Raw genomic sequence first — 26956 nt, 5'->3', positions numbered from 1 at the left:
GAGCACTTAGTGAGGTAACTTAGATAGAATACACCTAGGCAGAGAATAGGCAATTTCCTAAATTCCTAATAACATCTCTATTATATGCATGCATGCATGCTTTCTATTCAGAAGCAAACTGCTTCTCACTGAGGTCTTGCCTTCCCCACCTCCTGAATTTATTTTCAATATATTTTTTAATAAACAAAAGCAAATATTTTTTAAAAATCCAGTTACATAGTGCTTTTCTTCCCCTATTTGGTAGTTTGCTGTACATGAAAGATCTATACTAGTTCATGTGAGTGAGACCAGGGGCTGATGATTGCACATTAGGAGGCCAGAGGTCACAAATCTTGAGAACATCTTTAATTCCTCAAAGAGGGAAATAAATGAAAAGATTCCTGGAATAATAACAATCATACAACAACAATTACTATTATTATCTAATACCTCTATTTTTTTCTGATAGAAGGAGCTCGTTCCAGATGTTGGCTATAAAATGCACACAGTACAACTGCAGATTAGGAACTGTGTAACGCTCTTCTCAATGTAGCCAATCCACCTAGGGACCTATTCGCTAAAATATTTGTTTGTAGGAAACTTCCAAGTATGTAGATGATATTACAACATTTAAGAAAGATGCACATCTTATAGCTAAAATAGATAAATTTGAAAATCTTTCACTTTATTTAGCAGCCAATGCTTGTCAAGAAACCTTTTCTGGAATGATGAATTATCGTCATCATCATCATCTATCTGCATAAGGATGTTGATGGCTATTATTCTCCTGGTTATCATTACAATAGTTTCCTTTGGAGTATTATTGAGTTGTGGTGTCAGTTTTGTTAGGAATTCCTACATTTCTTACTTTGACCAAATTCTGTAGATTTTAGAGTTTTGTAAAAGAAGAACTTTAAATAACAAACACCCACATATTGAAAGTCTTGTCAAAAGAGAAATGGAAAACAGTAAATTTCCGATGTATTTTCAATTCCAAACTGAATTCTATACTCATCGTTTGCACGTAGGTCTCATTTACAATTCTTGCAGGTTACATGTGTTTGTCATATCAGTCTATTTTGCCTCCCTCTTTTAGACTGTTAAGGAATAAACACAGATTAGGATAAGAGTTCTAGCCCTAAACTGCTTATTTTTATGTCTGTAATGTAATCCCTCAAGGCTGATGTTTTTCTGAACTGAACTGGATGGTTAGTCCTCTCACTATCCCCACAGCCTTCCTTAGGAGTAGCTGGTCATGCTTAAAGCCTAACTGCTTTTCTGCCTTCTCACATCTTTCTGGCTAATTCAAGGAAGGAAAAATTAAAGAACATAATTATGATGTGCAAAATTAAGATGTGTTTAGTTCCCTCTCCTCTCAGTTTCCTCTTACGTCTTTTTGGAGATGCCTCTTTCTAAGCCTGTCTTCCTACCAGATGCCTATTCTAGTTTTCATTCATCCTCTTAATTGCCAACTAATCCCTCCCCATTCTATTTAATTCATACTTATGTGTATGCATATCATATCTCCTCTCCTAAGGTTATAAGGTTCTTGAAAGTAGGGATCAGATCATATTCATTTTTGAACCCTCTCAAAGTACATTGTGCATACTAGAAATTCAATATATTTATTTTAAAAATGAATGGATTAATGAATAGAAAATGTTTTAGGGTGTATCCCTACACAAGAAGATTGCTATTTTAATAAGGAACTGGGGCAGACCAGAATGCTCAGGCCCAAATGAACAAACTTTTTGTCTGCAGCCCTGTATGGTGCCTCTTAAGCACCCTGTACAGGCAGCACCTACTCATTAGGCTGTCTCTAGTAATTGCTGTATAGATTAGCACAATCAATAGCTCAATTTCATAAATGGCTTCTTACAGTGTTGCAAGGATTTACTATCTATGAAACCAAAGAAGCTTTGTCAAGTATTCGTGCTTAATGACTGAACACATCAATTTCAAAGCTATTTCACATTCTTGAATGGAGGCAAGATTTCTATGATTTCAAAGAGAGCAGTATTGGCTTTTCCCCAGTGGACAGTCTTAAGTCTTTAAATTTCTAGGAATTATACAATTATATTTAAGAGAGTCAAGTCACTTGAATTTAAATGAACTGATGTTCTCAAGCCAAGCATAAAACATATTTCTCTATCAAAGATCCTTGATAGGCATTTCCTCCTTCTAGTCCTCTTTAAAAAGACATCTTTACTATATAACACCTGCATGCTTTGTGGTGATGAATTATTATTTCTGAGGGTTGATCATTCTCTGCACAAGCAAATCAATCATCCCATAGCTCATTATCAATTCATTGCTTGTTATTTTCTAGATGAAATGTGTGGGGGAAGTGCTAGGCCAAACTTATTAGCATTTATCATTTAGTACAACTTGTTTGTTTGTTTGAACAAGTGCAATTGAATAGATGGATGTGAAGTATCTTCGTGCGGCCTAAACAGCTCTTCTTTTTCATGTTTTTCTGACAGTGTCCTGTAGACAAAGCCTTATAAAAAGTTTGTTTGCAAGAGATTTCCAGAGATAAAGAGAACCTGGGTTTTCATGGTCATATGAGATCAAAGAAACTTCACCTTGGAGCCTTCTAAGTAAGACAGACTTTCAGATGGACAGATCAAAAGAAATAAATTCAACAAGCTTGTGTGCTTGGCATAGCAATAAACTAACCCCATGTTTCTTTTGGGTGGCTGGACTGAAGAGCTCATGGATTAAGTGTTTTTCTAAGAGACATAATTGTTATATTTAAGACTTTCCCTCAAACTAACAACCACATGAAAAAGACCAGTTTGTTTCCTTTCTGCTAACCTATGGAACCAGAAAGAAATCACATGGATCATATTTTTAAATAATGGGGGCTGAGGTCACAATTATTCATGGTTCCCTAATCTGTATCCTGTTAGTAAGAGAACAAAAAAAATGAATAAAAAAATGCCCAAATAAAATGTCTTATGGAGTTAATCCATCTGTCAAATATATCTTGTCACAAAGGAAATAGAAAACTACATTCACACACCAGAAAAGTCTTGGTTTAGAATTTTGAATAGCTGGCTTGACAGGGAAATTATGTACCCAAATATTTTCACATAAAAGACTATTGGAAGTCTGTTAGAGATGTGGTTTGTCACACAGGTTTCTGCTATTTCTTACATTCTGCCAGCATTAATTTGAACTCTTACTCAGACTACCTGTGCTGGTAGTCTCATTTTCTTTAATTTATTTCTTTTCTTCTCTATTATCAGATACACTTTCTCAACTATATTGGCTGTTATATCACTGGCAAAGAGTTCTGTTTCATCCTTACCAATGAGATCTCATTGTTTCCCTATGAAAAATGAAGAGATACAGTCTGTCCCTCGTTCCCGCTCAGCTATGAGAATCTTGTCCATATGAAGGAGTCACTTTGTGGCACTCGTTTGCTTAGCAACCAAAAAAAAAAAAAAAGACTTTGGGTCAAAGTAGCGCTTTGGTGGGTGGCCCTGCCTGCATAATGGGAATGGTTGATTCAGTTGACTGGAATCTTGGAAACTGCCATCAACTTGCAGAAAAGGGCTGGCTAGCCAGCCCATATTTGGAGAAGAGTGGATCCTTCCAGGCCTCCTTTCCCCATAGCAACCCTGTCAGGGTGAGCCTGGGAGCCAGACATATCTATTAATTACATCCAACCACAAGCAGATAGCCTTAACCCAAAGCCTGAGCTACCTGAAAATATCTAAACTGGTTTTCTCTGCCATACTGAAATGCAGGTCTTCTGTTTGAACGAAAATTTTCTTTCTGTTTCTCTGTCTGCCTCTCTTTCTCTTCCCACCCATCCCCACCCCTCCCTTCCTTCACCTCTCTCTCCCATGCCCCTCCTTCTCCGTCTCTGTCCTTCTCCTATGCAGTCACTTACGCAGGCACAATATCAGTAGAGTGAGTTAGTTAGTCATGGGAAATGTTGAAACTGAACGGTTTGAGAATCTCATTGCCTACTGAATCAACACTGCCGCAGGGTCTGTTTTTTTTTTCTTTCAATTATCAAGTCAGAGTTTACTGCTAAACAGCTACAGCTTCCTTCTATTTTGCTTCTTTCCGGAGAATGTAGGCAATTTTTCAAGAGACATTATTAATACCTCTTTCATTTATCTAATCATCTTTTTCTCAAAATGTGGCCTTCTAACTGACCTAATATTTGCTGACAAAGAGGGAGCCACAGTGATTACAGATCAAAGTAAGAGGATCTTAGCTGCATCTCTAAGAGTTTGCCTAGACTCTGGGTATCCAGGCAGCTTTATGCCTTTTAGTAACCTTCCACTGTAATTGTATTAGACTAGCACAACCTCGTTCTTTCTCTCTCCATCATGAAATATTTTGAGAACAATTTTCTCTGCCCTTTGGAAAAGGTTACAAATATTCTCACTGGCCTTAGTTTTGACTCCATGTTGTTAAGCATCTGGATGAAGAAACAAAAATGCAGTCAATTATCTAGGTTATTCTAAACGTCAGGGTGTGTAGTATCACAGATAGGGGAGGATTGAGTCAGGTCTTCATGTCACTTGGGCTAAGATACACTTTACTTTGAATGTTCACATAATTAAAACGAAGGTGTGAAATTTCTGGAATTATTTAAAAACCACCTCATATCTTTTCACTTTTCATGTTTAGAGACAGCCTTTGCCAATATCAGTGCCAGCTGCTAGAATGCTTTACATATTTGGCTTTTTTCCCCTCTGCATTGAATTCAAGCTCTTTGATGTAAAATTTGTTTCCATTTGAGAACAGCAATTTCACTTTCTAAAAAAGGAATGTAATGCTTCATCAAAGTTACAGAAGATGTTTTAAACTATCTAGATTATAAAAAAGCAAGAACTTTTTGAAAGGAAAAAAAAGATTTGGCATTATAGGTAACCCACATGGAAATGTTAGATGAATAAGTAAATCTGATCAACTCTGCTTTATGAGTAGTCAGTGGAAATCTCCCCTCATGCCAAGCCTGCCATCTAAGCTGAGTACCCTTTTTCGGAAGTCTTTGCAGAGTATTCTGGCAGACCAAGTTGGGACTGTGCCTATCCGTTGAAGGTCATTTCCCATAAGACTTCAGAGATTCAATATTGGATGGGATGAAGCTCTTGTCTGACTCCATGTGACATTTATTAGGTGGTCTTTTCCTCAAGACACAAACTGAGGCTGTCCACCAACTGATCACGTGAAACACCTAACAAACTGCTCTGCAGGTTCAAGTTACTTTCTTATTAAATGTCACCCAGTGTGTCCCAAATCTGCCTCTGTCTATCCTCTATACAAATGTATTGGCATTTCCCTCCATTACCTGGGATATTGATCATTAAGTATTAATCTGATAGTGTTTTTTGCATTATGGGTTGATAGGCATATATGGACTTAAGACAAAGGTAGGTATTGTTCATCATAGAGTTGCCTTCTATAATAAATATCCTTTCCCTAAGGGTCGTGATGGATTTGAGCCTAGTTACAAATAGAGAACTAGGCCTGGAATCAAAATGTAGTGCACTGATTGAGAGTTTCTCTAGTATGTTAATTGCCTACATGGCAAACCAAGCTTTGGAGATGTGGAGTGGATCTTCTTGGGTAGAAATAGGACTTCTGGGCACGAACAGTTCTAATAATGCTCAGTAGTAAAGCGTGGAATTAAGGAAAACGTTGGGCAAATCACTATTAGTGGAGAGACTGAGTGGTAATGAGTTCACTAAAATAATAAAAGAAAAGAAAATTAAGCACAAAGTTGGGCAACAAAGAAGGGAAAGACATGAACTAAAGGAAATATATGTGTCAGTGGAGATAAACCACTCATTTCTATTCATTCATTCAGCTAATATTTATTGTCTATTTTGAGCCAGGCATTGTCATTAGTCTTGGGGACAGAGTTATGAATAGGACAGCTCAGGAAACTTCCACACTCAGAGAAACTGCCTGGGAGTGGATGCGTACACAGAACCTTGAGAAAGTCCTGATACAGTTTCTTTTAGAGCATAAGTCACACTGTTTGAGTCAGAATTGATGGCGAAGCAGAATAGGAAAAGAGGCTGTGTGAGAACCTATTTAGACTTAAAAATCAGGGAATGAAATCGAAACAGAAGCCAGATTTTCTAGGACTATAGGTAGCAATGAAAGTCAGGGAATCTTAGAAATGTAGACTTAAGCAAACGGAAGGTGAATACACAGCCTTGGCCTTGAGGAACAAAAAAACAAATTGTCTCAAGGATTGGGGCTCCAAAAAAGTCTGCAGACTAAAGTGTGGCACTGGGAAGGAAATGGTTCTATCTTCCAGAGCTGTGCCAGCTCAGCACTGTGAGATCATGTGGTGCTTATCTTTAACATGCACGCAATGTGCACGCAATGTACTGACACGGCCAGGAAACTAATTACATAATCAATGGGTGAGAATAATCTGACTACTTTGTATTTTCATCTCACATAGTTTGTACTCTGAGACTTCAACATGCTGTAACAGTTTCATCTCATAGTTTGTGCTCTGAGAATTCAACATGCTGTAACAGAACGATTATTTGTTCGCAGAATGGACTGCGAACAAAATGGTAGGTTGCCACCAACCAGAAGAATGTTTGGAAGGGTCATGAACCAGAAGCATAATGATAACAACACCACCCCCACCCCTCTGTCCCTCTACTTATATACTTATCATGCACCAGGCACCATTCTAAGAACATTACTCACATTACCTCGTTTAATCCTCACAACAACTAGTGAGGAAGGTTCTAGCCTCATTTTAGAGAGGTAGAAATTGAAGCAAAGAGAGGCTGTATACGTTTCCAGGGTCATACAGCTAATAGATTGCCGATTTTTATTTAAACCCAGGACTTCTGGCTCCAGAATCAGACTTCTAACTACTACGTTACATTCATTGCTTTCATTCCCACGTGGTAAAAACAAAAATTACCCGAGAAATGCTATCACATCATTTTCTAATCAATTCATCTTAGTTTCTTCTGACAAGATGAAAATCCAGACCTCTTAGAGTTAACTCAAAGTAGAGACTCAAAGATATTTGTTATGATGGAATAACGCTGTAAAAAAACATGTTTTTGACTCAAACTTACAACAATCCGGGTACTTTTTTTCCCTCCTGGCTATCTCTGAATGCGTGGATGTGTCTTTATGTGATATTTGCACACACGGGTTTAAATCATTCATGATCAGGTCAATCAAAGCTAGTTCTGGCCCCCACAAAAGCAGTCAATCTTTGGTTTAATGACAAAATTTGACCAATTTTTTGTCTAATGAACAACTAAAGTTGAACTAGCTCTGCTTACAATAACAATGTCTGGTGAGGGTGTTAAATGTTAACTTTAGACACGCTCTAAAGAGGAAGTATTGAAATATTAAATTGGGAAAAAAGGACTATTGCAGAATATTGAATCCTCGCTGGAGATGAGTTTTGTGCATGGGTTTTATGTAATGTTCTCTTAGCTTTTAGAGTGGCAGCTGAAGAGCAGATTGAATTGGATTAAAATAATTAGCTTTCTCTTGTCAGAACACTGCCCCATGCTGCTGCTTCCCCATTCCAGTTTGTTCTGTTATGGCCATGTCTAATATTCAACAAATCATTTCCCTTTATTAAAGGGAAACTGCATTTTATTTTTTCTAGAATCCTTTTATTCATATCTGAATATGATTAAGGTGAATTTTCTTCACTTTCACAAAAATTAATGAAAACCAATTTCATGACCAATTTAGCATTAAATATGTATTAGTCAAAGAAGTGTTAGCAGAATAGTCCAGAATGGGTCTTTTGTGTGGCTAGAACAGCAGTGTTCAATTTTCAGTATGGCATAAATGAATGATGGGTGGGGAAATTCTGTCATCTAGGTAGTCATGATTTCTGCATTTGTAGGAGAAAGTCACAGTGTTTTTCAAAGTATGGTCGTAGAACCACCTACATCAGAATTACTTGGGTTGCCTGTTAAAGGTGCAGATTCCCTGGTTTCACCCCAAACTGGTGAATCAGAATTTCACAGAGTGTAGCATGAGCCTCAACATTTTTAACAAGTTCCGCAAGCTAGTTTGGAGAGGAGCAAAGTTTGGGAACCACTGCCTTACAAGCATATACTTACATCTGTTCCACAAATGCACATAGCTTGTCAGGCTGATCCTGCAACACAAATATGGATGTTTCCAGCTGCAAAGGCCCTTAGAAGTTATCTATGTCAATCCCTTGGGAACTTACCATTTTACTATAGAGTTGCTAGACTTAGGAAATAAAAATGCAAGACTCTCAGTTAAATTTCAGTTTCAGATACGCAATGAGTAATTTTTTTAGTGTAGATGTGTCCTGCGCAATATTTGGAAGATATTTATACTAAAAAATTATTTGTTGTTTATTGAAAATTCAAGTTTAAATAGGAGTTCTGTATTTTATCTGGCATCCTATGATGAGGAAATTGAGGTGCAGAGAGGTGGAATGACATTCTACAATGCTATGCTGTCCCTAGGGTTTCTAGGACTTCTTTAGTTTCTACCTTTGCTATAAGTCATTGATTTCTGCTTTACTGAAAGCTTTCTTTTTTGACAAGTAAATATTGTTGTAAAAATACATAACTATAGTAGCAACTAACTTTCAAATACCTAAAGATCTAGAATATTTACTTTATAACAGAGAAATTAATATACATCAAAGTGTTGTCTTTTCATAAATCATTCAATGCTACTTAGTTTGTCACAAGAAAAAAAAATGATAGAAACATGATTCTACACAATTAAGATGATTTTATATAGACTTCCTCTTCTTGCTTAGAACTTCCCGAAAGTCCTTTTATCTATCTATCCAATCATCTACGTACCTACCTACCTATCTCACAAAGAGTCATTGGCTGACAAAGAGAGCATGAGTGGAATTTTGAGACCTCAGTTCTGCCCAATTCCCAAATTGTGAGCTTCCAGGAACTAAGGCAGGTCTGTCTGAAAACAAGATCCTAGAATTTAGGTGGTTTGAGCATGGAAAGGAAAGCTTGCCCTTAAGCTTTAAAAAAAAATATGTTGAGGGACAGAGCTAAGGAGTAGTGGGTGGGGGAAGAGGGTCATGCTGCCACACCCTTCCATCTTAAGAATAGAAGGGTCAAGACAACTTGTTAAAAATGTTTTCTCCCAAGATTGAATGTTTAAAGGTAATTGGTTCAATTCATTCATGGGCTATATCTTTGGGTGCTAAAAGTGTGGCAATTCATTAAAAAATGAGAATAAAACAGTTTGATATATTTGATTTTTTAATTGAATTGATTCCCAGAGCATTTGATCTAGTTTCATACACTTAACCAAACTGCATCATCTTCCAAAGAATTCAAATAGTTTTGGAAGAGATCATTCATTCATACAGAAGGGTGTCCACTGAATACAACAAGAACAAATTCTACTCTGCAACATGTTTCATATACAACTCAACTTCAAATATAGTACCCTATTTTGCCCATAGAAAAACCTTCCAAGGAGTAGCTATATCACACCTGACCTCTTCTCTAAGCCCAATTCAGGTCCATATAAATGCTATGGAAGAGGTTAAGAAGAAGCTTTACGTCAAGCAACACTTATCTTTACTACATATTTGCCTAACACAAGCTTCACACACTGCTTTTTATAGTAATAATCTTTTAGGCTTCTATTGAATTTAGTAGGTATCAAAGGGCTTTCATATCCATTATTTCATTTAATTCTTACAGCAGTCCTGTGAATACGCATAGCAATTATTATCATCAGATTCTAGATTTTATACATTAGAAAATTGAGACACGCTCAAAGAGATAAACTAACTTGCTTGAGGTCACACGAGTATTGTGGCAGAAACCCATGTTCTTAATCTCCATTCCACCACCACCAAAACCACCACTACCACTTCTTACTGCTTCTCTTTCTCCTCTATTTTCTTTTCCTCTATCTGTCTCTTCTTCCTCCACCATCTTTTCCTCCTCCTCCTCTTTGACTTTCTCATCCCCCAGTGGGATTTGTTGAGCTTAATAGGTGCCAGGAATGATGCTAAGTGCTTTAAATACATATTTTCATTTAATTTGTACAATGACTTTATGATTGTCCTCATTAAACAAATGTGAAAACTGAGTCTGAGAGTGAAATGTCACACAGATAATATGCGATGATCCATAATTTGAATATAGACCTTCTAACAGCTAGTTCATTGTTCTTTGATATGAATATCTGAACTACCAAAACACATTATCTAAGTATAATAATGCATGTTCTTTCATTGAAACCAGATGGAAAAAAATGTGATGTAGAAAAAACTTGTCTCTGAACTTGCATTTCCTCTGCTTTGATTGACTGTTTTGATTTCCTCATAAGTTGAATGTACCTAACACTATAATGGTATCATATAAATAACGGTTCAGGTAAGGCCTTGAACATAAGGGATTAAAGCAATATCCTGGTACTTACTGAAACTAGGAGGCAGGACAGTGTGAACGGCAGTATTTCTGACTCAATACTGAACCTCAGAACTTTGGATCTGTGAGTGCGGTTCTTAACTCACCTAGATGCTGGGTTTTTCTCTAGAGCCGCAAACTAGGATGAACCTGCAGGCAAGAGTTAAGTGGCTTTTGCTGAAGATCCTGACAGTGGAGACAGTAAGCCAGGCTTGTCATTATAGCATGTGGATGAAGTGTTGCTTTCATGCTCTGAGAGGTGAGAAAATTTTAACCTGCCATGAACTCAAAGTTTGTAAGTGTCTTCGCTTGCCAATGCCTGGCAGATGTGCCTACAGAGCTTTAGTAGCCTGTTACAGCTGTCTTTAGTTTGCTGTGGATGAACTATGGATGCCAAACTTCCATATAAATATCAGTATTTCCTACATATTCTTAATTATCCTCAGGTTGTGCCTTCTGAAACCTTACAACTTTCTATTTTAAATTGAGCTTGGAAAAACAACAAATCACTTCCAGGCAGGCACTTCTTTTCTGGGTTGTAGAGGGTAATTATACATGTTGGCGTGTGGGGATTTGAAAGCACATGTAATATTAATATTAATGGATGGCTAGGACACACATTCTTCATCTCAATGTAAGCAAGGGTTTCAGCATATCTTGGGGGACTTTTCACTCTTATTAAGGAAATAAAGATATCTCTAGTTCATTTTTGTGAAGCATGATCAATATTTGAGCTTCGTGGACTTAAATGATATTCCATACATACCATCTTGTTTCCTTTTCTCTAAGTGCTGTTTCAACACAGTGGTTGAAAGATTCATTCTGAAGATAGTTCTTGCCATCCTTTGTTTTAGAGAAAAGATGTAGGATGAGTAGAAAAATCACAAGAAGTTGTTGCCCAGTATGAACAGTGTTTCCCTTGGGAGCGTTTGTTGAAAGCAACCAGAGGCAATTGCTGAACATTGTGGTTGCCTGAGGGGGTAGATAATAGTTGGGCTACACAATAGACTGCCAGCCCTGGTGATCTAGTGGTTAAGATTCGTCACTTTCACCACTGTGGCCCGGGTTCATTGCCAGGTCAGGGAACCACACCATGCATCTGTCGGTTGTCATACTGTGGCAGCTGGGTGTTGCTGTAATGCTGAAAGCTATGCCACCAGTATTTCACAGCAGGGTCACTCATGGTCACCATGGTGGACAGGTTTCAGTGGAGCTTCCAGACTAAGACAGAGTAGGAAGAAGGACCTGGCCACCCACTTCCAAAAAAGATGGCCATTAAAACTCTATGAATAGCAGCAGAACATTGTCTGATATAGTGCCGGAAGGTGAGAGGATGGCACAAAAAGATTGGGCAGGGTTCTGCTCTGCTGCACACAGGGTCACTGCAAGTCAAAATCAACTCAATGGCACTAATAACAAAACACAATAGACTAACAAAAATTAAAAGAATTTGTTGCTAGCATATCTGCCCTACAAGAATACTAAAGAGTCCTTCAGGCTGAAATGAACAGACACAGACAATAACTTGAATCTTTGTGAATAAATGAAGAACACTCAAAAAGGTAACATAATAGGAAATATAATAGACAGTATAAATGTATTTTTATAACTTTTTTCCTATCTGATTTTTAGAAAAAACAACTGTACTAAGCAATAACAAAAATCTTTGCTGATAGGCATACAATGTATAAAGATGCTCAATATCATTACTCATTAGGGAAATGCAAATCAAAACCACTCACTAGGATGGCTATAATCAAAAACACAGATAATAATAATTGTTGGCAAGAATGTAGAGGAAATGGAACCCTTATATATAAATGGTGGGAATGTAAAAAGCGCAGCCTCTTGGAAAACAGTTCGGAAGTTCCTTAAAATGTTAAGTATAGTTACCACATAAGCCAGTAATTCCACTCTTAGGTCTATACCCAAGAGAATCTAAAACATATGTCCACACAAAAACTTGTACATAAATGTATATAGCCACATTATTCATAATAGCCAAAAGGCGGAAACAACTCAAATGTCCACTTGCTAGTGAATGGGTAAACACAATTTGGTATATCCATACCGTAGGATATTAATGGAGTATTGTTCAGTCATAAAAAAAGGGATGAAGTACTGATTCATGCTACAGCATGGATAAACCTAGAAAACATAATGCTAAGTGAAAGAAGCCAGACACAAAAGGCAACATATTGTATGTTTACATTTGTATGAAATGTCCAGAATAGATAAACCTGTCGTATGTTTACATTTGTATGAAATGTCCAGAATAGATAAACCTGTCGAGACAGAAAGTAGATTAGTGGTTTCCTAGTTCTGGACGGGAGAGTGATGAGATGATTGGTGGATGAAGGCTAAAAGGTACAGAGTTTCATTTGGGGGTGATGAAAATGTTTTGGAATTAGGTAACGGTGACAGCTGCACACTTTGTGAATGTACCAAAAATCACGGAATTGTACACTTTAAGGAGGTTAATTTTATGGTATGTGAATTATATCTCAATAAGAAATGGTTTGAATAAAAGGAATCAATGTGTACAAAAGGTTAGAGAAAATATATCAAATATTAATAGCCAAAAATTTAAAAAATGTTTCTCCCTTTTTCAGGATTCTCTGCCATTGATGGCACTTAACAACCTAGTTATAAAATGAAGATAAAATATCTGAGCAGAAAAACGTCATTAAGAGGAAGTTATTTTGCACTCCACTATATTGTTTACTCTTTTGAGTGTGCCAAAAGGAAGTCCAGGGGCAGGGACAAGAATCTGTGCCAATAGGCCACATATGACCTGTGATTTTTTTACATGGTTCAATTAAAATGGTTTCTCTTTTGTAAGTAAGGAGAGAGGAGATAGCTTTCAGAGTCATGATATTGATGTTAGAGGACAATTAAGACACACACTTGGAAGTCATCCACGAAATTAGCTCTTTAATCTGTATATAAGATTTATTCTGTTTATATTTGTATGTGTTATTTCAGTTAAAAAAGGTTACAAGAGAAAAAGCTTATCATGTCACATCCCTGTAGTACGTAAAATCCTCAAATGACTACCACTGCACTAAGGGTAAATCCAAACAATGAACCCTGGCTTACAAGGTGCCACTTGACCCAACTGCCTACTTCTCTAATCTCATCTATCACCCCTTCTCACGCCTCCGCAGGCATGATCACCATCTTCCTTTCATTACCAGACTCTTTCCCCTCTTGGGTCTTTACCCTTGTGGTTTCTCTGCCCTAATAGTTCTTCCCTCAGTCACATGGCCAGCTCCCGTTCAGGTCACAATTCAAATTGTTACCCACTTAAGTGATTTTTCTCAAACTTCATTCTCTATTACATCATTCTATTTTAATGTTGTTTTTTCATGACTTTTTGTTGAGTTATTTTATTTGGTGGCCATGGTGGTGGACAGCTGAGGAGGAGGCAATTCTCATTCTTCTGGTGCAGGTTGACCTCTCAAGATAGACCCAAACTTGTTCAAATCTAACAAGAGAAATGCCTTGAAAACACAGTTTCCTCAGTGTTGAAGCTGCCATCCCTCCAACTGCCATGTGCAGTACCTTGATCTCTGAGGTGAGGAAAAGTGGTAAAAAAAAAAAAGGATTCAGAATTTTAGCCAATCTCTCTTAGATGGGAGCAAAATGACTGTGATTGTTTCTCACATTTTCCTTGCTTTTGATAACCTTGACAGTTTTGAGGATTACTGATAAGTATTTTGTAAAATGTCCCTCAATTGGGATTTTTCTGATGTTTTTCTTTTGATTAGACTGGGGTTATGGGTTTTGGGGAGGAAGACCACAGAGGTAAATTGCCATTCTCATCATATCACATAAAGGGTTTATGTGTCTTATCACTGATGCTATTAACCTTGATCACCTGGCTGAGGTGTTAGCTTCCTTGACCATAAATTTACTATTTTTTCCCTTGTTGATACTCTGTGAAGCCCACACTTAATGACTGAGAATTATGCTCCACCACCTTGAGGACAGAGTGTCTACATACATTACTTGAAATTCTTCTTCATGAGAGATTTGTCTCTTCTCCTCCCTTTATTTGTTCAATCATTTATTTATATCAGTATAGACTCATGGTTATATTTTTTATACTTTGGGCTGTAATTTAATACTACTTTATTTTGTTACTCAAATTGTTCCAGCTTTGGCCATTGAGAGCTCTTTCAGTTGGCTTCTGTGTCCTTTTGACATACTCCCATCATTCTGACTCTTTGAGCATTCCTTTATTTGTGGCACAACAAGGTGCTCCAAGCTCATCTTGTGTATTACTTGTCCCAGTCCTAGAATCAGCCATTTCTCCAAGGAACCCCGGTACCTTTTATTAGAGAACAATGTTAGAAACCAAAATCTGGGCACTGAGTATGCTCATTGCTACTGGGGTGTCATTGCTTCTAGACCCTCTAGCTGATAGAACAAAGAAATATGTGTGTGTATATTACATATATCTATAAATATTTTTAAATGCATCTATCTACATTCAACCAAACATGAGTTCAAACTGATGTTTCCCATACTAATCCTTTACCACGTGATCACTGTGGTAAATGATCTCCCATTGCTTGGCTGTAACCTCCCATTCCAAGAGCAAGAAACCTGGCTCCCACCATTTGCCATCCATTTACTTAGCTGTTCAGTTCTCCTATACATGTTATAGTTATCTCAGAATTGTTAACCTGTATTTCCATGGGAAATAATTTTATCACCTAGAGTACAGTGTTTACGTACAGTTCCTTTTGCTTTTAATATTACAGTCATTTACAAAATTACTTATGTCAGCGTCTATTCTCCCCTCTTCCTTCAGTGGGGTTGTTGCATACATTTGTAATACAGTTAGATTCTTTTGTCACAGTCTGCATTCCATCCTGGGCTCTTCTGACCTAAATTATTTATTTTAAATTTACGTACATTAAGGTTCACTCTTTTTGCTGTAAAGTTCTTTGGGTTTTGACAAATGCATAGTGTCATGTATCTACGGATATAGCTTTTTTGAACTTGTTCTTATTAACACACGAGACCAGGACATGTTTCATGTGGAAGAGATTTTTTAAAACTGATGCTTTCAGTGAACACATGACTTTAAAACATTTTTGTTAGAATTTTCCTGTTATTTCAAATCTTTATCTCACAAGATATTTTTCACCTGAAAGAAAGTTGAATTAGTTAATTCTTAGTCTTTCTATACAATGGTACCTTATGAGACTGTAAACATTTTACCTGTTTTATCTCCTGAGTGTGTGTTCTTTCCATTTTAATATCCATATGTGGTACATTGCTGTGTGGAACATAGCAATCTGCTCTGCAGCATCATATCTTATCAAGCTGGGTTTTGTTTGTTCGCTCTGTCCTTGTTTTCATTTTCCTTTTTTGCAGCAATAGAAATAGATAGTAGTAGGTTCAGAAAGGAACCATGAGATAGCCTAATATGAACAGCTATTTAATGGATTAAAAGTCAGGATTTTACACAACCCATCAAGCTCTGGGTGGTTTCCTTTTTCTTCCTGCCTTCTTGTATTAGTGCCAGCCCGCCTGCCTGATTCCAGCACAGCAGAGTATCTTTGGCTAAGTTATATATGAAAAAAATTGAAAGTCAATTTGCACTCAGTCAAACCTAATAATGACAAATATGCTGATACAGTGGTTTTTTTAAGTGTGGCCCAAGGAAACTTGTTGAAAACACAAATTCTCGTGCCCCACTCTTTACTTGCTAAATCAGAGACTCTGGGAGTAGGGCCCACTGATCTGTGTTTTAACAATTCCTCCAGGTTATGCTTAATTTTTGGAACCACTGGGCTAGTGGAAACTGTTACAGAGTAATGCCGCTGCTTCTCCTTCGGTAGGACATTGTCTTTATTTCACTATGAAAATCTTTACTTTTTTCTTAATTTCCAATGGAATTGATTATTTGTCACTGAAACATTCAAATATCTACCTCTTGATTACATTGTTATCTATTTAGAAGTAGATAAAAGCCTTCATTACAATACTATAGGTAGGAACTTAATTTATGCCTCTGGAATGGGGGAACCTGTAGCAGGAGAGACGTACGCACGTGGTCCCGACAGTAGGTCACTGTGGGACTAGATACCAAGGATCATTCTCTTCTTTCTATGATTTCTGTTCTTTTCTTGGTCATTAGGGTTAATAGCAAATCTATTTGGTCTAATGTGATTTTAATCTCCTTAAGGAACATAAGGAAGACTTGTGGGGTAGCCCTCTTATGCTATGTGTAGAGACAAGCTATGAAAGCCAGTCTGTACAGAAAGAAAAATGATAAAGTCAAATAGAGAGAAGCAAGATGAAAGGCCATGAGGCCACAAGAAAAGAGAAAGACAAATGGGATGAATAGTTTTCAGATGGCTTTTCAATTCATGTTTCTACTACCTCATGAGGCCTGACTGTATTTCTGTCCTTAGGGTCTGGGAGAAAGCAGTGCATCTTTATAATAAATACTGCCCCCCCCCACTTTGCTTATGCTAGTGTGAGTTTCCATGGCATACCAACCAACCATCCACCCTCCCTAACATTTAAATTTTTCTTTTTGTATCAGAATCTGTTCCACACCTTCTCACACTGCTATGGCTTCTGCTTATTTTGAATATGCTATAATAACAGCTGGGAATTTTCTTTGAGTAAATGAGACTACTACATTGCAATAAAAATTAGGAAGTAATTTCTTGTAATTGTGACATTATATATCAAAGCTAATAAAGAAGAAATGCATTTTCTCCCTTAAATATTAATAGGTTTAAAGATGATATCCTCTTATATAACCTGAAAGGCTCTCAGACAATAAAAGAATATTTCACAACTGAAGTGACATTGCTATTGATCATTCAAAATCCAGAATTAATGTTCTTGCTTCTGATCAAATACTTTCTCTAAAATATAAGATGAAGCCCTGGGTTTTTTTTATGAGAAACACTCCTCATTAGAGTTTTGTGTCAATGTTCCATGAGATGAAAAATATATGATTACAGTCATAGTTAGCCTTATGTTGTTATAATTTCATTTAGGAAATTTTTGTAAAATTAAAGATGAATGCCCCAAATTACTCAGTAAAGAGTAAGAAATAAGTTGTGGTGAAACAGCAGAGACCACCCTGCATTACTTTACTTCTCCCATTCCAGGGCTGAAATGAGCCCTGAGTCTCTTCTTTAGGTAATAGTCTTGTAAACACAATCCCCCCACCATGTCATAACTGCTTGTCATTTCTCCCCATCAGTACTAAGCCAACAGCAATAGTTAAGAGCACAAGAAATTAATCTCACAGAGTGCATAATCTTGGGCTACAGTGAGATAAATTTCCAGGTCACAGTTTAGTTATTGCATCTAAGACCCTTATCTCTTGCCTCCTCTTCAGGATTTTACTTCTTAATTCTACCCTGCTTTGTTACCCTTAGGCCTGGTAGATCTCACTTACTCAGCATTTCCAGATACTAAAGAATTAAGGTTCTTCCTGTCTGATTATCTAGGCACAATCTGACTTTTCAGGAGATGGCAGGGATTAAATCTTATTCATCACCACATTTTTAGGGCCTCTGTTAGCTCATATTTCACTAATGTGTGAAACAGGAGAAGTACTTCTGTGGCAAATTTATGCCCTTAGGTTCAAGGCTCGGCAGGCAGAACATGGGCTGGATTTTAACCTGTTTTCTCTCTCGGCTGGGTACCTTGTACAGGGCACAACCTGTACAACCCTCCTGGCAACTGTGTGTATGTTGCACAGAAGCTTGCACAAGGCAGACAGTGGATACATGTGTAAGTGTAGAATAAAAGGAACGCCTAAATTTAACTAAATTGCAGGCCATGCCGTCACGATTTAGGGTAATTTTCCCTTTCCTCTGGTCTTTAAACCCAGAAGTCTCTTGGTGAATGAGTCAGATGTGCCTTGATTTGAATATCCACTGGTACCTGGCAGCTTTTTAATCTTGGATGAGTTCCTCAATTAAAGCTTCCTCATTTGTAAAACAGAATACTATTCACTTAGTCTGCTGTGAAGGTTAAAGAAAATTATGCATGCAAAGCACCTAAAAGAATATTTGGCATTTTAGAATATCAATACATGCTACTTTCTTTCACTGTATCTCTCCTTAAGCCTACTTTCTCCACTCATTTGGATAACTGTTTTCCTCTGGAAAGACTAGCATCTAAACTCTTAAATTTTGTTCTCTTCTGTCAGGAAATAATGATCATAACAATTATAGTTAACATTTATTAGGTGCTTGCTGTATCTAGGTACCATTCCAAATCCTTCCATGTATTACCTCATTTAATGCTTACAACAGCTTTATGAGGTGGGGACTGATATGGTCACCAGTTTACATTTGGTGAAATGAATCTAAGAGAGGATAAGTAACCTAACCCAAATTACACAAACCACTACTGGCTGCGTTGGGACTGGAATTTGGGCACCCCTACTCTGGAGTCCTCATTCTTAAGTACTCCAATTATACTGTCTCCCAGGGCATCTCTGGTTCATCACAAGTTAATGTTTATCCTTGTTAACATTTCCATCTATCCTCTAAAATTTTTCTGCTTTGTGATCAAAGAGAACGTAACACTGCAGACAAAGAATGTAGTCTCAGAATTGAACCTGGGTTAATAGGAGAGGTGGCATATTGTTGTGGTTGAGATGGTGAGTTCCAGATGCTGAGTGCCTGAGTTTGAATCTTCTTTCTGTGTGACTTTGGGCAAGTTGCTCAACCTCCATTGCCCCCCATGCCTCAGTTTCTTCATGTGTTAAATGAGAGTAATAAAATCTACTTAATTAGCTTTTTGTAAGGAATGAATATGGTAATACATGTAAAAAAACCACTTTGAATAGTGCCTGGCATACATTAAGAACTCAGCAAAGTTTATATATAGTAGTCTGCATCTTTCGGCTTATGACCCAGCTATCATACTTCAAGTTACAGTATGCACTCTAGAGTGTGCCATACTTGAGGAATTCTTGCTGTGAGAAAATGGAATTTAACAAAACTAACGATTGGAGGTGAGTACATTTTACTAAAGTACCTTTTATTTTCATAAAAAAAAAACACCTCTAAGTATTTTTAAATAGGGACCTCACTCCCCTCTTACATGTAAAATGGAATGGTTTATAAAACTTCAAACTAAACATAATTGTTCAGGAAAAAATTCACTGGTGTATTATATGTTTATTGCTGCATAGCAAGTTACCCCCAAACTTAGTGGTTTAAATGAACAAACATTTATTATTTCACAGTTTCTGTGGGTCAGGAACCTGGTCCTGGATTACCGGGTGCATCTGCTTGAGTTTGAGTGTCTCTAACACAACTCAAGAGAGACAGGGAGGATTTGCTTTCAAGCTCACTCACTTGACATTAGGCAGACCTTAAAAGACTCACAAGCTCACTTGCTTGGTGTTCAGCAGGCCTTAAGTTCCTCTGTGTGTGTGCTGGGGTGGGGGGGCAGTGGAGAGAGAAAGATAGAAGTGACTTCCTATTACTTTTATCACTTTTGCTGTATTTTATTTGTTAGAAGCAAGTCACTAGGTCCACTCCACACTCAAGGAGAAGGGATTACACGAGGGCATTCATCTCAGAAGGTGGGGACCTTTGGGGCCATTTTAGAGATTGCCCCATAACTGAAAGGGGTATAGCAAAAGCTGCCTATTCATCCATTTTATTAAACCCAAATTATTAGTTAAGGACCAGTTTTTGAAACATTATTGATTAGAAGTCTCTGACTAGGAGCTTTTTCCTCTCCATGCTTAAGTATAACTTTCATTACAATGCCTCCTTTAAATCATTCTCCTTTCAATATTTAGTATCACTTCCCCTGGATACCCATCTTCCCCTCCCCTTCTATTAGCTTTCCACCTATGTTTCCCACCAAAAATGTTCAGGAAAAAGACCGACTGCATTAAATCAAGAGCATAATTATTTCCATTGCCCCAGATGTGACACATATGGCTGGGGAAGTGAGTCCTTTCTTTGAACTGGATTTAATTAAGAAGACCATGAAATCAGTATTAAAATGGGGTCAAGTTTTAACATTACTATGAGACTCTAGATTAGAACAAGAGAAATCACACCCAGAAATGACTTTATGGATGTCAGCTGAGTAACCTACATGATACTTGAAGCTCTTCTAGGATGCTATTTTTCTGCCTGCTTATATACACTGAAAAAATTGTCAAAATGTGTCAGACACATTTATACTTGCTCTCATTTTTGCACACTAACAGTAGTAAAGTTGGAAGCTGGCAGAGTTTGAACATGAATATACATTTCTGTGAGTTTAAGAAGCTGTTTATGACTTCCCCTCACCTTTCCACATGCCTCTTTGGCAAAATAATCGCCATTCCATTATGGAAAAGGGAAGATTTAATGGCCTTATAATATGCCATATCTTCTACACTTCTATTTCACTGTTCAAATAGAACCCTTGTCAGTGGCATCTGGGAATGTCAAGAACGTTCTGTGGCATGTTATATATTTATTTAACTAACCTGACTTTGTATCTTAATCTGGTTCCACAAAGTTGAGAGTAAACCTAGGGCCTGCTTCATCCTGATCTTGTGTAGCAACTCCCGAAAATCATTGATCACTGACTCCCTATCCATTGATACTGGCAGTGGCAAAAATACAATGCAGAAGCTAGTATTTCTTTTTTTTCTTAACAAATACAGGCCCACTTGTTTTTAATTTATCACACATGCAACAGAGTAAAAAGTAAGTGTAGTCCCATTTCTCAGTCCATTCTTTTGCCAGGAAGGCTCACTTTAGCGTGTGTATATACTTTCAGGACGGTTCTATGCATCTACAAGCAGCTATATCCATCCATCCATCCAACTCAGCGGGTCTCATATATCTTGTTTATGTGCCCAACTGTGATCATAACATGCATTTTGTGTTATAAATTGTTTTATTTGCTTAAAATATAACGCACTTTAATAGTTGTATAGTATTCTATTGTCTAACTGAACCATGATTAGTTTAACCAGTCTGATACTGATGAACAGTTATATTGCCACCAACTTTTCCATACTAAAACAATGCTACTGAAAATTTTATCTATCTATCTATCTATATCTATCTATATCTTTGCCTACTAATGTGATTTTGTATGACAAATTCCTTTTGAGTCAAGGGATATACGTATTATAAATTTTTATAGAGATTGCCAAATTGACCTCTGAAATGTTTACATTGATTTATAAATGTGTGAATTAGTTGTGCAGAATTTTCACAATTATATAAACTACTCACGGAGCTATATAAAGGAAGAATAGATATTTCTGATCATTGAACAGTAACATATCTGAATAATCCTAAGAATATTTATTGCTTAACTTGCTTGGCTTCATTCTGAATTTAGATTTTGACCCAAGTTTAAGTAATTTCACATCAGTTCTGATCCTACCCTGATATGCAGCAGGCAAATTCTTTTCTTTCAATTAAATAATTTTATCTCACTATGCGTTGTTACATTCAAATTAAACCCTTAAATTGAATACTTAGTGATAAGGATACCTTTTTTCATAAGATTTACTATTCTATTAGGGAAACTAGACTTAGCCTTAAGAAACATTAGCAACATAAGATTAGACTACACGGGTCGTAGGCAAGATGACAGACTAGGAGGTCCCAGCCCTCGTACCCTAACAAAAACAACTATTTAACAACTACCCATGTACAAAAACAGCACTGGGAGAGCTCCAGAGTACAATTAAGAAGCTGCAGCAACAAAGTGGAGCACAAAAACCAAGGGTGACAGCATAGAAAAGTCTAGGAAGCATTTTCCCTGCATCACCCCATCCGCTAGGCCAGCACAGCTTGGTGGCAAGGGGGATCCCCTCTGCTGTCTTCCCTCCATTGGGCAAAAGGAGAACAGCATCCTTCACCGCTGAGGACTCCAGCAGCTCTCGCTGCCACCACAGAAACTCACAACCTTTGCTGCTGAAGCCCCCCATTGTCTTTGTCAGTGCTGACCCTAGCATTGGTGCTGATGGACCTACCCAAAGTCCATGCCACTGTCCCCCTCCTTCCCCAGAGCCAGAGGGGCTGCTGCAACCCCCCGGAGCAGGGGCTGTCACTAGACTCCCCCCACACACAAGGCTGCGTCAACCCCCACCACCTCCCCAGCCATGATGGCACTGCGGGCAAGCCTGTGCTCTGGTATCACCACTATGCATGCGCCTATAGCCCTGTCTTGATATTGGTGTTGCCTGGGTACCTGCGCTTCAACCTTCCCGCCACTCCCTCCCCAGCCTCAAACTGGCATCTCCACGTGCACCTGGAACCAGCATCCCCATGTGTCCCTGTACCCAGCGCTGGACACTGTGCCACCATGCACCCCACTCAGGTGGTGCCCTTGTGCCCACCTGTAGGTGAATGTCTTTCGCCCACTGAAGTTTGTCTCTAAAGACAGTAAAAGATGACTGCACCTTCAAATGTGCAAACACGAATTCAAAACTACAAGGAACATGAAAAATCAAGGGAACATGACGTCACCAAAGGAACACAATAAATTTCCAGTAACCAGCCCCAAAGAAATGAAGATCTACGAATTGCCTGCCAAAGAATTCAAAATAATTGTTTTAAAGAAGCTCAGTGAACTACAAGAGAACAAAGATATGTAATAATATCAAGAAAACAACACACGAACAAAACAAGAATTTCAACAATGAGATAGAAATTATAAAAAAGAAACAGAGATTCTGGAGCTGAAGAATACAATGGTAAAATAAAAAATTCAGTAGAGGACTTGATCAATCGGAAAAAAGAATCATTGAATTTGAAGACAAGTCAAAGTCATTGGGGGACAGTAGTGGCCCACAAGGCTCGTCAAAGACAATGCAGTGGCCATGTGTGCCATGCAGCATTGGGGCCTTCTGTATGGTAGGGCAGCCTGGCCTTAGGCCTCCCTCTGGTTCCTAGGAAGCTAGCCGTTGGTCAGTGCAGGAGCAACAGCAGCAGTGGCTCCAGCATGTCTTTCTCTTCCCCTTCAGCCTGAGCTGGGGGAGGCCAGGTTGCCCAGGTGGGTGGAGGGGAATCAGCTGCCCAAGAATGGGAATTCTTTCCACCAGGATGTGGAGCCTGTTCAAGCAGCAGGAGCTCAAAGTTATCACTGCTGGGCTGGATAATGCAGGGAAAACTACCATCCTGTATCAATTTTCTATGAATGAAGTTGTACATACATCCTCTACAATAGGAAATAATGTAGAAGAGAGTGATTAATAGTACACGTTTCCTAATGTGGGATGTTGGTGGCCAAGAATCTCTTCGTTCTTCCTGAAACATTTACTCTACTAACACAGAGTTTCTAATAGTTGTTGTGGACAGTACAGACAGAGAGAGAATTTCCATAACTAGAGACGAACTCTATAAAATGTTAGCACGGGGACCTAAGGAAAGCTGGATTGCTGATTTTTGCTAATAAATGAGATGTTAAGGAATGCATGACTGAGCCAGCCCTGATGGCCTAGCAGTTAAAGTTGGCGCACTCCACTTCAGTGACCCGAGTTCAGTTCCCGGTTGTGGAACCACACCACCCACCTATCAGTAGCCATGTTGACGTGGCAGCTCACATAGAAGAACTAGAAGGACCTACAACTAGCATATGCAACTATGTACTGGGACTTTGGGGAGGAAAAAAAAAAGAGGAAGATTGGCAACAGGTCTTAGCTCAGAGTGAATCTTTCTCAGCAAAGAAAAAAAAAAAAAAGAATGCATGACTATAGCAGAAATCTCCCAGTTTTTAGAACTAACTTCTATTGAAGATCATCAGTGACATATCTAGGCATGCTGTGCTCTTATTGGCGAGGGGCTACGCCAAGGACTTGAATGGATGATTTCACGACTTAAGATTAGATGATCTCTACTGACCTCTTCTCATAGACTTTATATAAATGAAGTGCTGGACTTGACCTGAAAGCTGCAAAAATTAATAGTTTAGGTATACTTATAATAAACTGATTTAAACTTTTTCTATCAGAGGAAAAATCAAGACCACTTATTTGAAAACAAACATGAAGTCTCGCCTTCCAATCTGCTTTCTCATTAGTTCCTTCCAAAGCAAGGTCTTAAAGCTGTGATTGACATTTTTCTCATAATAAATCATCTCAGGACATTGTCTAGCCTGTGCTAAGTACAAAGGAAGAGGAAGACATTTTTAACATTAAGAGCTTTATTATCAGTATAACCCTCCCTAGTTGAATGTTGTTCTCTTCTTGTTCCATGAAGCCAAAAAGACAAATCACAGATATTCGGTTTACAATATTTTAAAATGTAATGTTATTTATGAAAAGTATTTTGGGTAAAGTTGTGTATGTACTGTCTATATGCCTCAAGTTCAAGTTAATGGCTTTGATTTATGTTCTAAAGAAAACTGAATAACAAAAATTAATAATATCCTTAGTTATAACCACAATGAAATGAGCATGGGCACTGGTTTTAAGAGCCATTTTGTACTTTTCCCCTATGTTCTCTGTGTTTTACTAACCAACCCCCAATATCATTGAGCTGCTCTTTAAAAAAAAAAAAACAGAAAGAAAAGAAAAAAGAAAAGCTGGACATTATGTACCTATTTTCTTGTTGATCAAGTCACATACATGGAACATCTATCAAATTCTTGCTTCTACCCAGAGCAGTATCACCCTATAAATATTATCAAATAATTTAGCTAGAGTGTTCTTAGGTACTAAATTATATGTCAAGCATTTAATGTGAATTTGAGATTAAAAGTAAAGCGTATTTTCCAAGAAACACATATAATTTAATTTAAAACTTTCTTATTTCTTATCTTAGGAGCCGGAATAGTTGGAGATTTTTTTGTTTCTATAAGTTTTCATCTTCTTGTACCACGTGAATGCATTGTTTGACAATTGTAAAATACAATTTTTTTAATGCTTATAAGAATTTGGTTTAAAAATTGATCAACATGGTGTATTATTTTTACTAAGTAGTAACTTGGCCCAAAATACCCTTTTTTTTTTTTCTTGCTGAGGAAGATTCACCCTGAGCTAACATTTGTTGATAATCTTCCTCTTTCTGCTTGAGGAAGATTCACTCTGAGATATCATCTGTGTCATCTTCCTCTATTTTGTATGTGGGTTGCCACCACAGCTTGGCCACTGATGTGTGTTGTAGGTCCACAACCGGGAACTGAACCCTGGGCCGCCGAAGCAGAGCACACCAAACTTAACCACTAGGCCACAGGGCCGGCCCCCCAAAATACCTTTTATATTTGCTTAGGGTATTTTCTTTCAATATCTGAAATTTGAAGGTATTTCTGTCATAACTATAAAGATACCCTAAATGTGTTAAAACATATTCTTAGGTATTTCGTGTATCTTTCATGCCCTGAAAATCTGAAAGCTAATCCAGACTGGCATGTTTTAGAATATTCAAGAAAAAACAGAAACTACTTTTAATACCAGCCTGTTAGATTTCATGAAGATTTTGATGAGGAATAATAGTACATACTATATGCATTGACAAAACTTTGAAAATTCCTTTCTGTGAAATATAAAATACTGAATATCTAAATCCAAGTCAACCGTGGGAGATCAGAGCTTAACATTGGATGTTTTGTGTTTTATATTTATAATGTTCAAAATGCAAGTATAATATTTTAATATTTGTCAACATGCTTTTAGGAAAGTAAATCCTAAATTACTAAGCTTTGAAGATAAGTCATTTGAAATTATATACTCGGAGGAACAAAAAGGAAAAAGAATGAAAAAGAGTGAAAAAATCCTGCAGGATTTATGGAACATTATCAAAAGAAAAAATATATGCATTATAGGAGTCCCCACAGGAGAAGAGAGAGAAAGAGACAGAATCTTAATTAAAGAAATAATGGCTGAAATCTTTCTAAATCTTAGGAGGGAAATGGACATCCAGACTCACAAAGCTCTAAGGACTACCAAGAGTGTCAATCCAAAGAAGACTACATCCATACACACTATAATAAAATTATAAAAAATTCAAGGATGAAGAGAGAACAAGAGAACTCTACTCAGCAAAAGAAACAATCAACAGAGTAAAAAAGGCAAGCTACGCAATGGGAGAAAATGTTTGCACACCCTATATCAGAAAAGAGATTAATATTCAAAATATATAAGGACTTCATATAACTCAGTAGCAAAAGACCAAATAAGCCAGTTAAAATAAAGAACCAAGGACCCAAATAGACATTTCTCCAAAGAAGACTTACAAATGGCCGACAGGTATATGAGAAAGTGCTCCACATCACTAATCATGAGGGAAATACAAATCAAACCCATAATGTGATATCACCTCATACCTGTTAGGATGGCTTTTATCACAAAGTCAAAGGATAACAAGTGTTGGTGAGGATGTGCAGAAAAGGGCACCTTTGTACATTGTTGGTGGGGATGTAAATTGGTATAGCTATTATGGAAAACAGAACAGAGATTCCTCAAAAAATTAAAAATAGAACTACATTATGATTCAGCAATCCTACTTCTGGGTATATATCCAAAGGAAATGAAATCAGTATGTCAAAGAGATATCTGCCCTCCAATGTTCACTACAGCATTATTCACAATTGCCAAG

The 26956-nt window shown here is 37.5% G+C and overlaps 1 pseudogene; it reads left to right on the top strand.

Annotated features, from left to right (window-relative positions):
• The first annotated feature begins 23443 nt into the window (after positions 1–23443).
• LOC101393009 (ADP-ribosylation factor-like protein 5A) lies at positions 23444–24251 on the top strand (annotated as a pseudogene).
• Positions 24252–26956: the final 2705 nt, after the last annotated feature.

This window comes from Ceratotherium simum, chromosome X (genome assembly GCF_057802395.1).
Source record: "Ceratotherium simum simum isolate JZ-2026a chromosome X, ASM5780239v1, whole genome shotgun sequence".
NCBI lineage: Eukaryota > Metazoa > Chordata > Mammalia > Perissodactyla > Rhinocerotidae > Ceratotherium > Ceratotherium simum.
Note: the sequence above shows the minus strand (reverse complement) of the source record. Positions and strands in the feature narration are given on the sequence as shown.